General features: G+C 38.8%; 1 long non-coding RNA gene and 1 pseudogene across 1 annotated transcript in view; one reads left to right on the forward strand and one right to left on the reverse strand.

The window, feature by feature from the left end:
* The window catches only part of LOC129422532 (macrophage mannose receptor 1-like), a 30,399-nt pseudogene extending 19,543 nt beyond the window's left edge, over positions 1–10,856 (reverse strand).
* LOC141350026 (uncharacterized) overlaps positions 1–18,380 on the forward strand; it is a 413,142-nt gene that overhangs the window by 112,337 nt on the left and 282,425 nt on the right. The window lies entirely within an intron of this gene.

Consider the following 18,380-nt stretch of genomic DNA (forward strand, 5'->3'; position numbering starts at 1 on the left):
ATGTACTCGTGTCTTAAGTGATTAATTATGTTCACCTTTTCCCCATTGATGTGCTGTCTATATATTGCCCTTGTGTTCTCTGTGTGGTGTGCGTGCGTTGTTGTATGTCAGAGCTTCATGTTCTCCGTGTGCTCTGTTGCAAGTTCCTGTTTGTTCCAGTTTATGTTACGTTTCTTACCAGTGTTTAGTTTATATTCTGTTTTACCCCCTCGTGGGTATTTATGTTCTGTTTTAATAAAATTATAGTTTATTTTTGTAGTTCGTGTCTGCGTTTGGGTTCTTCTTTAGTTTATTTATCCGGTGTGTAAACCGGTCGTGACATAACGCACGCACCCAACTGAACCCAGCGGACCAGCTATGCAATGTGCATCGGACCCGGAGTGGTGGTCCTCTATTTCTGCACAGACGCTCTCCGGGGGTAGCCCCTTCCCACCGCAGAGGGGTCTTCCACTCCGGGACTATGCCTTGGCGGTGGAGAGGAGTAGGGGAAGTTACCCGGAGTTTTTGGCCAGCGCCTACCTGGTGGCTGGCATGAAGGATCCTCCACCCATTCAGGAGCGAGGGGGTTTATTGCAACTGCCATACTGGGACCTGGTTGATTGTCTCGTCAACCGACAGTCCAGCCCGAGGGGCATTAGGACCGGGGCAATCAGGCTAGAGAGGTCGACCCCCGTCTCCCCGGCGCCGGAGACTATTTCTGTGTCCGGTTCCCATCCTGCACTCCCTGCCTCTGGACGGAGGAAGAAGAGGAGGAGGAGGGTTTTGGAACCGGCGCAGCTGGAGACTCACCCGCCGGTGCAGCCGGAGACTCGTCACCCGCCGGTGCAGCCGGAGACTCGTCACCCGCCGGTGCAGCCGGAGACTCGTCACCCGCCGGTGCAGCCGGAGACTCGTCACCCGCCGGTGCAGCCGGAGACTCGTCACCCGCCGGTGCAGCCGGAGACTCGTCACCCGCCGGTGCAGCCGGAGACTCGTCACCCGCCGGTGCAGCCGGGGACACGTCACCCGCCGGTGCAGCCGGGGACACGTCACACGCCGGTGCAGCCGGGGACTCGTCACACGCCGGTGCAGCCGGGGACTCGTCACACTGTTGTTGTCCCACCTCCCCTCCCTGATTTGTTATTTTTGTTAAAACATCCGAACCCTTTAGTTACTTATGTTTGTCTTCCGCTTTTATTTATTGTCATTGTTTCTTGGGTGTTTTCTGTTGTGCAGTCTCTCGTTCCTCGTGTTTAATGTCTTTGTTTCTTTTTGTTTGTGACGTCTGGTATCCGTCTTTGTAGTTGGGGGTACTGTCATGGGCTTGCCAGAGCTTTTTGTAATAGACTCAGGTCTGAATGTATCTGGCAAGACCATGACAGTACTATGTTCTGTGTGGGAGCATGTGGAGGCATATAGTTGTGTGGCTTCCACATGTTCCCAGTGTTTTGTGGCTGTCATGGTCTTGCCTGACCTTGGTTATTATCCAGGTTGGATGTTAGAGGGCAAGACCATGGCAGCAGTGTGTTTATGTGGGAACACGTGTGTTTCACATCATGTCTGTGTGACACGTGTTCCCAGTGTTTTGTGGCTGTCATGGTCTTGCCTGACTTTGGTTATAGTCCAGGTCGGTTGTTGGCAAGATTATGGCAGCATTGTGTTTATGTGGGAACACGTGTGTGTTCACATCATGTATGTGTGACACGTGTTCCCAGTGTCTTGTCACTTTTACCCTACTCCCTTATGTACTCGTGTCTTAAGTGATTAATTATGTTCACCTGTTCCCCATTGATGTGCTGTCTATATATTGCCCTTGTGTTCTCTGTGTGGTGTGCGTGCGTTGTTGTATGTCAGAGCTTCATGTTCTCCGTTTGCTCTGTTGCAAGTTCCTGTTTGTTCCAGTTTATGTTACGTTTCTTACCAGTGTTTAGTTTATATTCTGTTTTACCCCCTCATGGGTATTTATGTTCTGTTTTAATAAAATTATAGTTTATTTTTGTAGTTCGTGTCTGCGTTTGGGTTCTTCTTTAGTTTATTTATCCGGTGTGTAAACCGGTTGTGACATGCCCTTGAGGACCTCCTTGGCTCTTCTTTTAGCAGTAATCAAGTCACAGGTGGAATTCAGGCAGAAATTGACTGTTACTGCAAAGAAGCATTAGTTTCTCTGTCTGCTTGCCCTCTTAAATGGTGGAGAGAAAATGCAGGGCGGTATCCTATTCTGTCTTCATTAGCAAAGACCTACCTGTGTATACCCGCTACCTCTGTGCCCAGTGAAATGGTATTTTCAACAGCTGGGGATATTGTAAATGCCCAAAGGTCTCTTCTTCTCCCTTGCAATGCTGATCTTTTGATCTTTCTAAAGAAAAATTTGAACATTAGCTAAAGGATAGTTCAGTGTTTTTCAGAAGGCTTTTTGCCAGACTGTTTAGGGATGTTTTTACTGTTTTTTGTTTCTTCTCCCTTGCAATGTAGATATTTTGATCTTTCTGATGAAAAACGTGAACATAAGCTTAATGATGTTATTTTAGTGTTTTTTTTAAGGCTTTTTGACTGACCATTTTATTTAAGTTTTAAGTTATGTTCCTAAATACCAGTTTTAAAAGGCTGCTTTTATTTGCCTTGCACATTTAAACCTGACTTAACTTGATCTTTGTTTGCACTTAAAGGGAATTCCCTATTGTTTACAATTGTTCTAGGTGCTTCTTAACTTGAACATTGCACAGAAGAAACAGTTATGCAACCAAATATTACTATACAGACTATTGATGTTCCTGACTACAACTTTTACTTCAAAAGCACTATGTGATCAGGGTTTTAAGTTGTCATGATCCATAAATACAACAATAAATTGCCTGTTGACTGGCAAAAGTACAATAAATGTCAGTATTTTTTCGCTATTATCATCACATACACTACCGTGAGCCATGTAACAACACCGCGTGCGTTTCCACAATACCGCAGCAACAACAACCGTACCGCGAAGCCAATACCGAAACGGCGCCGTACCGTGAGATGTTGATACCGTTACATCCCTACAAGGCAGTAAATATTTCTATAAATTTATTGTAAGCCACATCAGTCTGCATCTCTCCATAGATAGTGTTCCAATCTTGTGAGCTTAATTCTTCATTAAACCCATGAATAGCTTCCTCAGTTCGTACTTGTTTATAATTCAACTTGCTGGTTATATTACGTTTACAAACATCAGTCATATATTGTAAAGATTGGCAAGTGGTCTGTGATATCACAGATCAATAGACCATTAACAGTATTGTTTAGGAGGTTGTTGGTAAAGATGTTATCAATTAAAGTTGCACTGTGAGAGGTGATCCTACTAGGCTTAGTGATTGATGGAAATAAGGACATACTATACATCCTATCAACAAATTCACATGTAGGTTCAGGGCCAGATTAACACTTTGTTATACCCTGGGCAACAATATTCAAGGGCCCCATCATCACGTCCCCAGGATCACCATAATTTGGTCATATACAGAATATATTACTGTAATATACAGTAAATACACTCAATACTTCAAATTCTAACTGTCATCAGGTGTATTTTGATTTACAAATATTTAAATGCTCATACAAATGCCACCATTGTCAAAAAATGAAAATAGGCTTTTACTTAATTATTGTTACAAGACCATCATATATCCTTATATTAGACACCCAAACCAAAGTGAAGAAAATTATCTTTAATTTGCAAGTCTGAACTGAACATCAACGCAGACATGAATTTCCTCACAGAAATTTAAGATCATACAGGCTACATCTTGAACGTAGATATACAAATGAACACAGAGAAAGGAAGTTTAACACTATGAAGCACAAGCAAACATGCTGGAAGGCAGCTAAAAACCATCTGGACATAAACACCGGCTTATTTTATTTTATTGGAGCCTTACCTCCAGATAAAGTAATAAACAGGATTGATGATTTAAATGTTGTTTACTCACATGTGTGTTGTGAACACTCTGGATTTTATGTTGTGCACTGATCCACTCGTTCACTTCACCATATGGTCGGTTTGTTTACAGTATCGCTTGAGCAGCTACACTGCAGGTTTTACTTCATTTGGCGATAAGCAGACCTCTTGGTGATGTCAAAGTACCGTGAGAGTGATCCAAGCAGATTTCTCCATATGATAACTGCAATCGCTCTCGCGGTACTTTGCTGTCACTGGTCTGTGGGTTCTTGTGGGGCCACACCAGTCTGCTCCCCAGTCACTTTTGTGCCACTATAGTAATTTGATTTCATACGCGCAGATGCCTGCGTATCACATAGACTACACCACTGTTTATACTTTACATTTTCTGCGTTTTTGATGTCATTTTCCTTTTTTAATTTCTGCTTCGCGCTCCCAATTAGCTTCCCTATGTCTCGTTTTTTTCTGTAGTAGCAACACCTTGCATCACGTAACGCTCAGCGAACTTTTAACCCACCTCATGTGGACTGACCAATGAGAAGAGGGTCTTAACTTGAGGCCCTCTGTTCATTGGTCAGTCCGCATGAGACTGACTCTCAACCGCTCTCAACTCACGTTCAAGTCATATCGCAGTGTCTCTCTTTGCAGCGTAAAAGCCCGTGTTGACAGTTTGTTTAATATAAAGCGGCCAGCGGGAGATTACCAGATACAGTATTTTGCTCGTGCCCATTCTGCCCTGGGCCCTTTGGAGGTCTTGGGCCCCTGGGCAATTGCCCAGTTGCTCGTATGGTTAATTCGGCCCTGTGTAGGTTTGTGTGTGTTTGAGTTTAAAAGGTCAATATTGAAATCCACACATACAAATAAGGGCTTTTTAATCACTTCTGAAAAAAGTTTCACTATCCATTCATTGAATAAATCTACGCTTGAACCAGCCCAGCCAACATTGACATGTGGGCCCCACGTGGGTCCCATCTGGGCAGCATGGGTTACATGTGGGCATGGGCTTCACATGGGGAATATATATGGGTCCCATGTGGGTTTCCCTATGTGGGCAAAACATTTTATGCTTAAAATACATTTTATATACATTTAAACTCTTAAAATTATTACTTTTGGTTTATAGTCACTTTTATACAAAAAACAAATAATACCACAGATAGGATATGATCAGTATAAAACATTTTAAATAAAAATGCATTATTGTTAACATTTATTTGTGATATTTGTAATGTTAACCTGCCAATTATTAATTTTAATTTGCACAGCTGAGCATGAGTGAAAATAAGAAATGTCAGAAAGTTCATTAGTTTGATAAGTGTGTTAATTAAAGAAATGTTTCAAACATTCTGAAAGGAGTCTGATTAGTGGAGTCAGGTGTTTCATATAAGGAGACCTCATTACGATCTGCTCACTGCTACGACACATTACGCTTGACAAAGTAGTCCTGCTTCAAATGTTTTTAATTGTGATTTTTATTACATAATATAATATCATATTTTAAATAGTCTTTGCTAAAATAGGCAGACTTTTAAAATTACAACTATAAAGATGATAAACATTTAAACTACAAGAATTTCCGCTCAGGGGCAAGGATACAGTTTCTATCAGAGCAGCAGGAGTCTCTCACAACTGTTACACTTGTAATTTATCCTGAGTTGTGTTTTTAGAAAATGTAATACTACGGTACAAGTTCACGGACTGCCGGGGATGAATCAAAGCAAACGTGCAAGGATAGAGTTTGGCTGTGGATGCTTTGGAAGTTCTTCATAAAACGTTTGAGCAAAGATTAATTGATGATCAGAAGACCATCTCCAGAAGAGTGAGCAATGTTTGTGTTGTTTTTGAGTTCGAAGTATTTTAAGAGTTTGACTTCTTTCGATGCTTATTTTAAGTGTTATATTAAATTGTTAGTCATTACCTGCCTTAGCAGTTTTGAAATGTTCATGATTATTTTAGCATTGTATTGTTATAAATTGACAATAAAATATTTTGATATATTGAACCTTTACAGTTTTTTAATTTGATTTCTCATATTGCACCTCCTTCATGTTTTGTGATGTTACAGATGAATGAACTGTTGAATATTTATGCTGAAATCTGATATTTACCGAACTGAAATGATTTGCTTTTTTCGGTTTTCAATTTAAAACAAATATATTATTTAAGTAAATTACAATTAAGCATTAAAAATATAATTATTTCATAATAAGGGACCAGTCCAGCACCCATTAAAAATCCATTCTGGGCCCTGATATGTAACGTGGGCTTCATTACGTGGGTGCAATATGGGCCCTATGTGTGTTGCCCACGTGGGCCCCATATAGGCCCCACTCAGTTTCTATATCAAATTCATGTGGGCAACCCACGTGGGGCCATAGTGGAACCCATGGACAAACCCATATAGGGCCCACATAGGAAGCCCATATGGGGCCCACATGGGCCCCACCTTGCAATGTTGGTTGGGAGGTGACCTATAGACACAACTTATGATAATATTCTTTTGCTTTTCATTTTTTAGTTTGATAGTTACACATTCCATTATGTTATCAAGTGCTGTTGACAGACTATTTACTATTAATAAATGTATTGTTTTGTGGACGTACAATGCTACACCACCACCTGTTTTGTTTCGTCTATTAATATAGTTGAGATCATAGTCATTTATTGCAAAGTTGATTCCTTTGTCATCATTAAACCAAGTTTCAGATATTGCTATGACACTAAAGGGATGAACAAATGACTCTAGATAGTCACGTATTTCACTAAAATTAGAGTACATATTTCGACTGTTGAAATGGATAATTGACAATTTATCCTTAGTCATTAATTTAGTATTATACTGTGCATTAGTATAATACTTGCAGTTAATGTATATGATAACTAATATCCCCTGCGTGTCCCTACAGTCAAGGTTGGAAGAAAGAGAAAGTCTGTAGAGGAAAGAGCAGAGATAAAAAAAATGTGAAGAACGCCGGATTCAAGTAGAATCAATATAGGGTCCACCATTGACTGTTGGAGGAAGCTTCAGGGAGATTTGGGACTGAAAACCGACGCTGACACGGCTGACTTTTTGTGAGCAGGTAAGGATTTATTTATACTTTTATGGTGTGAGGTGTTACAAAAATATCTTTGTATCAGTCTGACAATATGCTCATGCTGCCGGTCGGCATTGGAATGTTAGCCGTTTGGCATCGCCTATCACGGGTCAAAGTAATTATATTTCTTAAAGTGCTTGAATATATTTCAATAGGGCTAGCAGGTATCTGTTTGAGCTGTTTGGAATTTGAACAAGATGCACTGTGTGCTGCTATAACAATTACTCAAAACCTTAGCAATACTAACTAATAATTGTGCAATTAATGTGCGCTAGGTAGCACTTTTGACCAGGGGAAATGAGGCTCAGGAGGGGAAACGTATGCCAAACGTTGTTGTGAAATTCCCTGTAGTGGTATTCCCTGTAGTGTCAACCCCGGTACTACATATCTTTAACTCATCGCTAGGATACGTACCAACAGCTTTCAAGCTAGCAGTTATTAAACCGCTAATTAAAAAACCACAGCTTGATCAGGGAAAGCTTAATAATTTTAGACCAATCTCAAATCTCCCTTTTCTTTCGAAAATATTAGAAAAGGTAGTGGCAAGCCAGTTACGCACATTCTTGACAAATAATAGTACGTATGAAAAGTTCCAATCAGGATTCAGGCCCCACCATAGCACAGAGACAGCGCTGCTTAGAGTTACAAATGACCTCCTGTTAACATCCGATCGTGGTGAAATTTCAATCCTTATATAACTAGACCTTAGCGCAGCCTTTGACACAATAGATCACACAATCTTACTCAATAGACTAGAAAACTATGTTGGTATCAGTGGTCAGGCGTTAGCCTGGGTTAGGTCGTATCTAACCAATCGCTATCACTTTGTTTATGTAAATGAGGAAGAGTCATATCACTCCCTGTTTAAATATGGTGTACCGCAGGGATCAGTTTTAGGTCCTATCCTGTTCTCGTTATATATGTTACCCCTAGGAGACATTATCAGGAAACATAACATAAGTTTTCACTGCTATGCAGATGATACCCAGCTTTACATCTCCTCACATCCCAGCGAAACCCACACGTTTTCTAAGCTAACAGACTGCATTAGCGATGTTAGTGACTGGATGGCACATAACTTTCTTAAGCTCAACTCCAATAAGACAGAGATGCTTATTATTGAACCGAATCGCTACAAACATAATATGTCAGATTACAAGTGGCACATAGATGGCTGCACTGTGGTGCCATCTTCCTCGGTTAGAAACTTAGGTGTGATGTTCGACAGCAACTTATCCTTCGATAGTCATATCGGCAACGTCTGCCGCACAACATTCTTCCATCTTAGAAATATCTAAAAAATACGCCATATACTGTCTACATCTGACGCAGAGAAGCTTATCCATGCTTTTATGACCTCTAGAAAGGACTATTGTAACTCGCTACTTGGGGGATGCCATGCAAATCAGGTAAACAAGCTGCAGCTAGTTCAAAACGCTTCTGCAAGAGTGCTTACTCGATCTAAGAAGTATGACCACATAAGTCCAATTCTGGCATCTTTACACTGGCTACCAGTTAATTATCGCATACAATTTAAAATATCACTTATCACCTACAAAGCCTTAAATGGCCTAGCACCCTCATATCTTAGAGAATTACTATCAGAATACAATCCATCACGTGCACTGCGTTCGCAAAATTCTGGTCTCTTAGTTATCCCTAAAATATAAAAAGTGGAAGGTGGAAGATCCTTTTCCTACTTAGCCCCTAAGCTCTGGAATGATTTACCAACCGTTGTCCGAGAATCAGACACAATAGATACCTTTAAATCTAGACTTAAAACTTTTCTCTTTAACAAGGCATTCACATAATTGTTTTAGTAATGGTACTCATCTCACAATAGATAGCTTGTACAACCTAATAAATAAATAAACTAAATCCTCATTTTCGTCAACACTTCAAAGCATGGTAAATGCTATTAATATTCTTAAGAAAAATGTTTAATCTCTCCTTACTCATTTACATATGTGCAGCAAACCATGAGCCGGGCATAAACTTTCAAAAACAAATGTCACGTATAAAATAGAAAAGGCTACATATAAGGAAAAGAAACGCTACTCTGTGCACATACAAACCACAATACAAGGCCAAAACTTCAAAACTAGACCAATAAAACCCCGAATCGGGGCATTAATTGCCAAGCGCAGAGGAGTGATTGAAAGTTATGTATGGCATAATGTTATCACTTGCTCGGCCCTCCTCCTGAGGTTTCTGAGTCGAGTAGGGGAGTACTGTGAAGCCCAGACAGGCATCAGGGAGATGGCTGGCGCAGTCACGTCCCCGTCTCCCCCTTTACTCCCTTGCTCGTCCGGATTTCAATAAAGCTCGGTGGGTATAGATTTGTGGTGTTAAGCCCACTAGTCGGGGGCGGGACTTCAGTCCTTAAAAGGGTGTCACTGCATCCATTTCCAAAAACATTCGCTGTCCCGTGCATTTTTCTCGTTCTCCCTAAACCAAACTGTGCAGAGTCTGTCACTGGGATGACGTTGTATCTTCAATACGTATATGTACATGTGTGTGTATGTGTGTATGTATATATATATATATATATGTATATATATGTTTGTGTGTATGTACATGTGTATACATATGAATGGCCCCTACGCTAATTGGGTTTTGTTTTTCTTTCTTCATGTCCGAGGACAATGAGACAAACAGACCCAGTTCCGGTAAATGTGAAAGTCGGCACACCTCTGACCCATCGGCAGACCTTCAACGTGGTGCCCAGCTGATGCATGACCAACGACCACCGGCAGAACCGGCTTAACCTCCGCCTAATCTCCTTAATCGTTTCAATGTATATATAAATATATCTCCCAAGGGTTTTTCCCTCCTAGGACTTTTTTTTTACTTCCCCGGCTGAGCCTGTTTTTTTTTTCTCCTAGGGGGTTTTTCAACCCGGGGAGGCAGCCTTCTTGGGCTTAACTTAGCACCCTCTTCTTTACGTTACATTAGCAATACGCACGCTTATAATGTTGATTCATAGCCACAGCAAATTTAGCTGCTTGTGCAATCGTGTATTATGTTGTGCTATCTGTCGTTTTTCTGTGCTTTCCACTGCTTCTATTAATGTAAAGCTGCTTTGAAACAATCACCAATTGTGAAATGCGCTATATAAATAAAATTGAATTGAATTTAATTAAAAGTAAATGACGTCAATCTGTCATAATTGTAAGTGTTGATTCCTTCAAGGCTTTATGTGTTCACTGCTTTCAGCTATGAGAGAGGATCAGGTAGCACATAGGGGAGGAGTGTGTGTGTGGAGGGGCGGGGTGAGTTTTTTAAAACTTCCCAACCGTCTCAGGCTTTCTCGACTAATTTCAACATCGTAGACTACAGCATTAATATGAAGATATTAAGAAGGTGCACTCACCATTGTAGCAGATGAAACTTGACCTCTGACCACAGTTCTGAGGATACCATGTTCCATTTCTTATAAAAGCACAATTATCTGTACCCTTTAGTTTATTGTTCCAGTTCAGATAGTTCACACTATCACCCATAGACCATTTCCATTTATAAACACTTGTGTTCTGCAGTCCAATCCAAACGTTAGGCATATATAGTTTAGAGGTATTAACACTCTTAATCAGTTGATTCATGTCGTTCATGTTGTTGACTGTAGCCAGATCTGTGTATTTTTCTCTGCAGTATCTCTGAGCTTCAGTCCAGTTCATCATCATGTTTATATAGTGATAGCGGCGCTGAATGCATTCAGATAATGAACAGAGAGCTATAAAATAAATAGTTTTGAGTCAAATCTAAATTCTATAGAGATTATATAGAAAACATAAAACCAGAAACACAAACTCACCAATGAGAAGAAGTCTGAAGTATAGAGTTGTAGCCATTTCTAAAAACAGAAACATTTTATTGTGAGTCAAAAATAGATGTACATTTAGTAGAACAGTAAGAATAATAAGGTACTACATGGTTATATGTTTTTATTGTTAAAGTTCATGTGTTAAATTAAATGTAAATGGTTGAAAGTTGTGGTGGGAATTTAATATTCACAATAAATTCATTAAAAACAAAAGTAATTTCTAGGTTTACACCTCGAAAAAATGCTTAAGGACATTTATTGGATAGCCGTGATTTGTTCATTTTAGGTAAATTAAACTATTATACATTATTTGTTTTATATCGTATAATAGTTTATATTGTATAATAAAATTTTTACTTATAAATCCAAGTTCCTTCAAATTACATTATAGGGATCCACCGAATCCAGGATTCGGATTCGGCCGAATACTGGGCTTTTTGACGGGGTTCGGGTTCGGCCGAATCTTAGATTTTTTTCAACCGAACCCTAAGCTTGCGCTACGCTGGTCAACGTCACGCGGCCGTTGTTTACACACATCAGGTGCTGACGTGGAGATAAGCCTTTTTTTCCGGACGTTTCAGATTTCGTGGACGCACCTGGAAAAACTAGCGCATCGCACCGCATTGCTTTCATTGTGCTTTGCAGTCGGGCTATCAAAATGCATCCCCGCCTGCCCGTCGGGCTATCTTGACTTATAGGGAGGAAAAATATATTTAAATGCTTATGTATTCTCTCACAGATTTGAATGGGTAATTGTGGTGCATAAAATTTAGGCATTGGGTATTTAAATTGCGTTTGAGCGCGCGCTCGTTTTACTTTCACTTTCGCGATCGGGCAAAGCCGGAGTACAGGAAGCAATCCATACTGATTTGACATGGATTTGTTGTGCAAAATCCTCCAACTTCGTCCTGTCAGTCATTACTATCCTCACGTAAGAAAATTAAATTTCTCGCAGCAAGCTTTGAAGTGATATAGATTGTACGGGCTGTGAAGAGAGTGACTCTGTGCAGAATTGCTCTTAAAGCAACAGTAGTCCCTGTTTTTCTGATATAAACAATTATCCAATCTCTAACTGGATTATCCAAAGTGTGAGTTTTGTGATCCACTGAACCACTTTTAAATGGTGAGTATATCTGGTGTGGGGATGAGCAGGAACAGTTGGTTTACATGGAAATCCATTTTTTTTGTTAAAAAAACAACAGCATCAAAACAACAACAAGAATAGCAGATTAAACATTGTGGTTAGAGGCCCTATTGGCTTTGTATTGGCAAAATTTGATTTAGAAATTTTGCGAGCCCTTTAATGGAATAAGGATGCGAGTAGGATTCGGTATTCGGTTTCGGACGAATCTTAAACAGTGGATTCGGTATTCGGCCAAACCCAAAAAAATCTGGATTCGGTGCATCCCTATTACATTATACAAGCTGGAAATTTTACATTTATCCAAAAAAATATGAGTTTATGCCTTAATTGCTGTTCGGCTGAAAACAGCCTGGCTTGCTGAAAATTATTCACTATCAGCCACCCAGGTGGGCAGCTCGGATTGTTTTCTCTTTGGCGGCCGCTAGACTTGCTGGCCTGGTCTGTCTCGTGCTTGGATGAGCTGACGCAGTGCGCTGTCAGCAGCTCATCGGCTACCTTGTGCCCGCTGGATTCTTCTGCTCCCTGGCTTTGGCCTTTTTCTTTCGGGCTCTCCTTTGTCTGCGATTCCCCGGCTACGTCCACGGTTGTGTCAAGGTGGAGTTAACCCCCTGGGGTCCAAAAACGCGGGGCCGCGTTTTGACGCATTTTTTCCTGTTTCCTGTGACATCCACTTAAAATACTCCGTCATTCATAATCATACACATACATGTAATACATCATTCGAAACTGTGAAGTCTCTACTTTAATGTGAGTGCCTTCATAATAACAACAAAACTGTGTGCTTTTGGCAAATAAAGAAAATAAACAGGGAGTGCATTTCGACATCTCTGTCTCCTTGACCATTTTCCTCAAACACGTTTCAAACATGAACTGATAACTCCGCCAATACTTGTCACACGAACATGATACATATGTCTAAAGAAAGCCTGAAATGTCTACTTTTACATGATGTAATTAAAATCTGAAGAACTCATTGTCTGTTTGTGTAATCGGCATGTAAGTAAAGAGAGGTACAGTTTTTCTGTCTCGACCTCATTAGCCCTAATGTTATCCCACCTACCTTGTGCGCGCCATTCATATGGAAATTACCTGATGCGGGCTATGCAAACAAGATCAACGCCCCCAAACAATGCTTTAAGAAGCAGCGAGTTTTGACAGTTTCATCCACTTATCAACGCGCTGGGAAGATGACACGCTTTACAGGTGAGGAAGCTATACAGATGCTCCTGGCAGCGAGGACGAGTTCACTGTTTCTTCAGACGAAGAGCAGGACTCCGACGATGAACGTTTGTTTTTTGAAGAGCGACTTGATCCAGCTGAGGATATAATTTCTGAAGAGTAAGTTTTACCTACATTTGTTGAAATGTTGTGTGATGTAAACTTTTATATACTGTATACTGACTATTTGCACGCAGATATTCATAATGACTTTATAGAAACGTCTCGTAATTGGCAACTTGTTTACATTAAAATGATAGTTCTTACATTAAACCGTATGCTGATTAGTGTAATGTGAATATGTTATAAAGCAATATCACTACTATAACTATAGTGTCCATGCCGACTTATCAATAAGGCTTCTTTATTTGCTCGGGTGTAACATTGTGTTGTAAATGAGCCCGGAGATATCATGCGTTAAACAGTATGATTGTATGGTGTGCTGTAAATATACAATATGTCATAAAACAATATCACTATTTAGAATATATTTTGACTAGTGTTTATGCCTCAACAAGTCTTGTTTACGCGACTATCTGTTCGGGTGTAAATGTATCGATGTAGTATCGATGTGCTGTAAATGTGTCCGGAGATATGTAATGTGTTAATGTTTAGCCATAAATATGTCCGGTAATGGCCCGTTAACAAAGATATACGATTCTATGTACCCAATTATCTTATCTCAACTATGCTTTACCGCCTTAGTATTGCTTTATAAGTTTGTTACTGTGGAGAATACATTATGTTAATTATTAAAAACTTTTGTAGGAATGTGGCAGCATCACTCTTCAGCGGGCATTTGCAGAAATGCGACGGACATTCATAAAGGGTAAGTCACATTTGCAGGCTTTTCTGTTTTATTAGTAGACTTTTACTGATGTTTTGCGTAGTAATTTGGAAAATACAAGATGTATATATATATATATATATATATATATATATATATATATATATATATATATATATATATATATATATATATATATATATATATATATATATATAAACATATCTGTATTTTCCGAAAATACATGATACAAATAATTTTTTTTTTAGTAACGTGGCTTCATCGTCATTTACTCGCACGGGGGCATGCAGAAACGAACCCGAAATGTATAAAGTTACATTTACCATATGCATGTATCTGTTCGGGTGTAAATGTTTCGATGTAGCCTAGTATTGATGTGCTGTAAATGTGCCCGGAGATATGTCATGTGTTAATTTTTAGCTATAAATATGTCCGGTAATGGCCCGTTAACAAACATATACAGCGCATCTCTGTACCCAATTATTTTCTGCTTTACTGCCTGAGTTATATAACAGTATATATTTGACTGTGGATGCATTTATATAAGGTAAAATGTAAGGCAACATTTGTTTAATTATTCCTCATAACATTTTAATGCCACGATCTACAGAACATCACACAAAAAAACATTTTGAGAACTAAACCTAAAAAATAACAATGGTGATCCTGCCTTGGAAACCCCGGCTACAATTTAGTATTTTTATTTAATTTGGAGATTAAGCGCGTCAAAGCCATGACCAAAAAAAAAGACAAATGACAAATAATTTGTGATTGTTACTGTAAATGATAAAAACTAAGCTTTGTATACAATTCATTAAACGTTAATTTATAACAAGAAAAACACTGAAATTAATGATTTTATAGACACTACGCGTTATTGTTTAGCACAGAAATGCTTGCTTGCTTTGACTTTGATCATCTCTGTATTCACTTTAGATACAGAAAGACCTGATGATATTATTTATTTCAGGAATCTCTTTGCTATCATTTGAAAGTGAACACCGACCATAATAGATAACCACTCGGTTTTAAATACATTTTAAAACGTATACCCGTCGAAAAACATCCGTTTTGTAATGTTTAGTTCGATGAACTTCTAAATATGAGACGTAGAGCACCTAGCACTTTCGGCTAAATTGCATGCGCAAACATGGCCAGAACGCAATAGCGCAACGTCGATAGAACGAAAAACAATCCAAAATGTACAGACTTAAATTATATCAGAATTTACGTTTATAATAAATACATTTTTTAAATAAAATAAGGTCAGAAGTAACAACGTGCAGAACAAATGTGCAAAATGCCTCAAGTGCACGGAAACAAAACACAAGCCAAATAGATAAATCAGATAACCCAGAGTGATTTATAAATAAAATAAAGAAATTAATAAAAAACGAAAGTATTGCCAGAATTGCCAGCTTTGTCTTTTAAATGTAGAAACAAAGATGCAATGGTTTTTTAACATAGAAACCTCTTATGGACGTGGAGCCCCATCACAGGCTTTGTTAGTTGGATTTAACGCATTTTAAAAATATTTATTGAAAGCTGCTACATCACATATTATTTGCAGCATTATAATAATATACTGTATATTAATATATTGGGAGAAAGCTGTTATATGTGAAATCAGATAATGTGTGCACCCATATATGGCCAAAATTGAATGATCCTCATTTCATAGCACATCTGCAACGATTCGACTGTGAGATTGGTAGTCGAATCCGGCTTCTCCGATGCATCGAATCTTCAACTATTCGGGGTCACCCCTATTAATTATTAAAAAAAGTTCTCAATATTAGTAATACTGATGTGTTGCTTTGTACTTTGAAAATACATGATATTAATTAAGATATGTTTTCAGGAATGTGTCTGCAACACCAACTTCGTCTGGTACTCGCACGTTTTGAACAATGGCACGACAACATTTAACTCCATTCCCAAAGAGTTACAGTGTGTGATGGTTTACAAATGTATACCTTATTTTTTATATTTGGAAGTATTTTTAGATGCACACCAAACTTTCACAGCTGACCATTTAGAATCCTTTTCTTTTAATTAGAGCCATATTGTACTGGTCATATAGAATATTGTTACATGTATACATATTGTTACTTTATTATTTATAATTACAATGAAGCTTCTTCATTTATAATTATAATAAAGCTTCTTAAATCTATTGTATTGTTCATGTTTTTAGCATTTTTTTGCAAGCCTATAAGACTTTTATTTTACTAAAAAAGTATTTTGTACTTTATTTTAACCTATTTTTTTTTTTACAAGCAAAAGATTTTCTCTTTAAGTCTCCCCACAGTCACAGTTCTTTTGTCCCAACATTCCTCACTGAGCCATTAGGGGGTTGGGTCTCCTCAGGTGTGAAACACATCAATATTCATGACCATTGACCCTCCCTTGCATATTGCCTTTACACAGCAAAAAGTGTCTTACAAAAGTTAAATCAATGTATTTTTTCATGTGAATGAGTGGGTTAAATGGTTTTTACATCTTTTTGTAGCAAATTCTCTACTCTACAAGAGTAGAAAACTTTTTTGCTTGTTAACAAATGTTTAGGATGTGTTTCTTGGCCTTATGTCAGCAACTTTTTGTTTTCTTGTTTTTACTTACCACGCATAAACATCATTTACTTAAAAATACAAACATGTACATACATGTATCTTACATATTATTATAGCACAGTTTGTGCTGAATACAGTGTTATGTGATATTGGCCATTAATGTGTTTTAAAGCAACTGAAAAAAGACCAAATGTGAGAGCATGTCAGAACCTCTGACTGTGTCCAAAAAGGGTCCGACCCCAGAGGGTTAATTATCAAAATCTCTGCTATCTCCATAAAGCTTTTGTTCCCTCTCGCACTCTACCATCCCCTAGGATGGCTCTAATTCACACATGGGCAATATACGGCCCGGGGGCCGGATCCGGCCTGCAGAGTGCTTCACTCCAGCCCTCGCGAGGCACTCGCAATTTCGATGAAACTGTCATGGTTGCAGTGTTTCACATATCTTGCCCATATATTTATCAGTGACAGAATCAACACTGGCCGTCACATAGATTTTTCATGATTCCCATTTACACTTTTTTTACCATTTAAAATGTCTTAATTCATTGCAGCGAGCGCTCAGCATGCCTCCTCTCTCTCTCTCTCTCTCTCTCTCTCTCTCTCTCTCTCTCTCTTTCGTTGCGGTCAGCGCCTCCCCTCTCTGTTTTACGTGCAGCGCCAGCGCGCCTCTCTCACATAACAGTAAAAAGTATTTTAACTCCACGATCCTGCGTGTACTTTCTTTAACGTCAACAGTCACGGATGTTATAACAGAGAAGACGGCTGATCATATTCATCATGAATCATGACTTAATGAAAGGTTAGCAGTAGTGTTTCCCACATATATCCGTTCTGGTGTGAGCTCCCTCCTTACCTATGATGTGGTATGCCCGTGCACGTAACAGCAACCGTGTATTCTCTCATATTTCTGAATTTGCAACAAATTGTCTGTGATATACAATAAAACTGCCACACGTATTTAAAATAAAAAAGCGCTCATAACACAACAACACTGATGAGAAGAGCAACATTAGTACAGCCTCAATGTAAATGTATGATGATTGTTTTCAGTTTTTGGGCAGCAGTTAAAGAAAGAGCTGGTTTGATTAAACAAAGAGTTACTGGGTCATGGGTTGTTACTGGGTCCTGTTTAGTCACTATTTTATAGACAACAGAACAGTAATATGTAAAAAAAATAGCATTCAGTTGTGTTAAATGCAATATAATGTGACAAATCAAAGAGTAAAACACGACGCAATGATGTCACATATATGCTAATCGGTTTGTGACGTCATCACCGCCACAGTCTCTCAAAATCCTGTGGGAAACACTGTGGTTGTCAATATAAAATAAAATATAAAATAAATAATAATAATAATAAATTGTGTGTGTGTGTGTGTGTGTTGCTGTTGTATGAATGACAGTTGAACAATATGCAGGGTAGGAAATGAATCCTTGAAATTTAATCCAGTTATTGTAAGTTAGAGTAGCCTAGGTCAGACAGGCCTAGCAAAAATAAATATCAGGCCTTGAAATAGGCTGTCAAAGTAACTGTAGAGTAGCCTTATACATATTCGCATTGAATTAATTTGGACCATTTAATCATGTAACTATGTTTAATTGCAGTTTTCCCAAGTGTGGCCCTCAGCTAACTTTGCCAAAGTAACTGTGGCCCTCAGTCTAAAACTGTTCCCCACCCCTGTTCTAATTAATGCATGATCAATGGTCAACAAAACATTTTACTTAAATGATTTCTTTTTAACTCACATGCTAGATTTTTTGCTTATTACAGAAACCTGGGTAAAAATGGGAGATCTCAGTCCTGTC

The sequence above is a fragment of the Misgurnus anguillicaudatus genome, chromosome 16 (assembly GCF_027580225.2).
Source record: "Misgurnus anguillicaudatus chromosome 16, ASM2758022v2, whole genome shotgun sequence".
In the NCBI taxonomy this organism is placed as follows: Eukaryota; Metazoa; Chordata; class Actinopteri; order Cypriniformes; family Cobitidae; genus Misgurnus; species Misgurnus anguillicaudatus.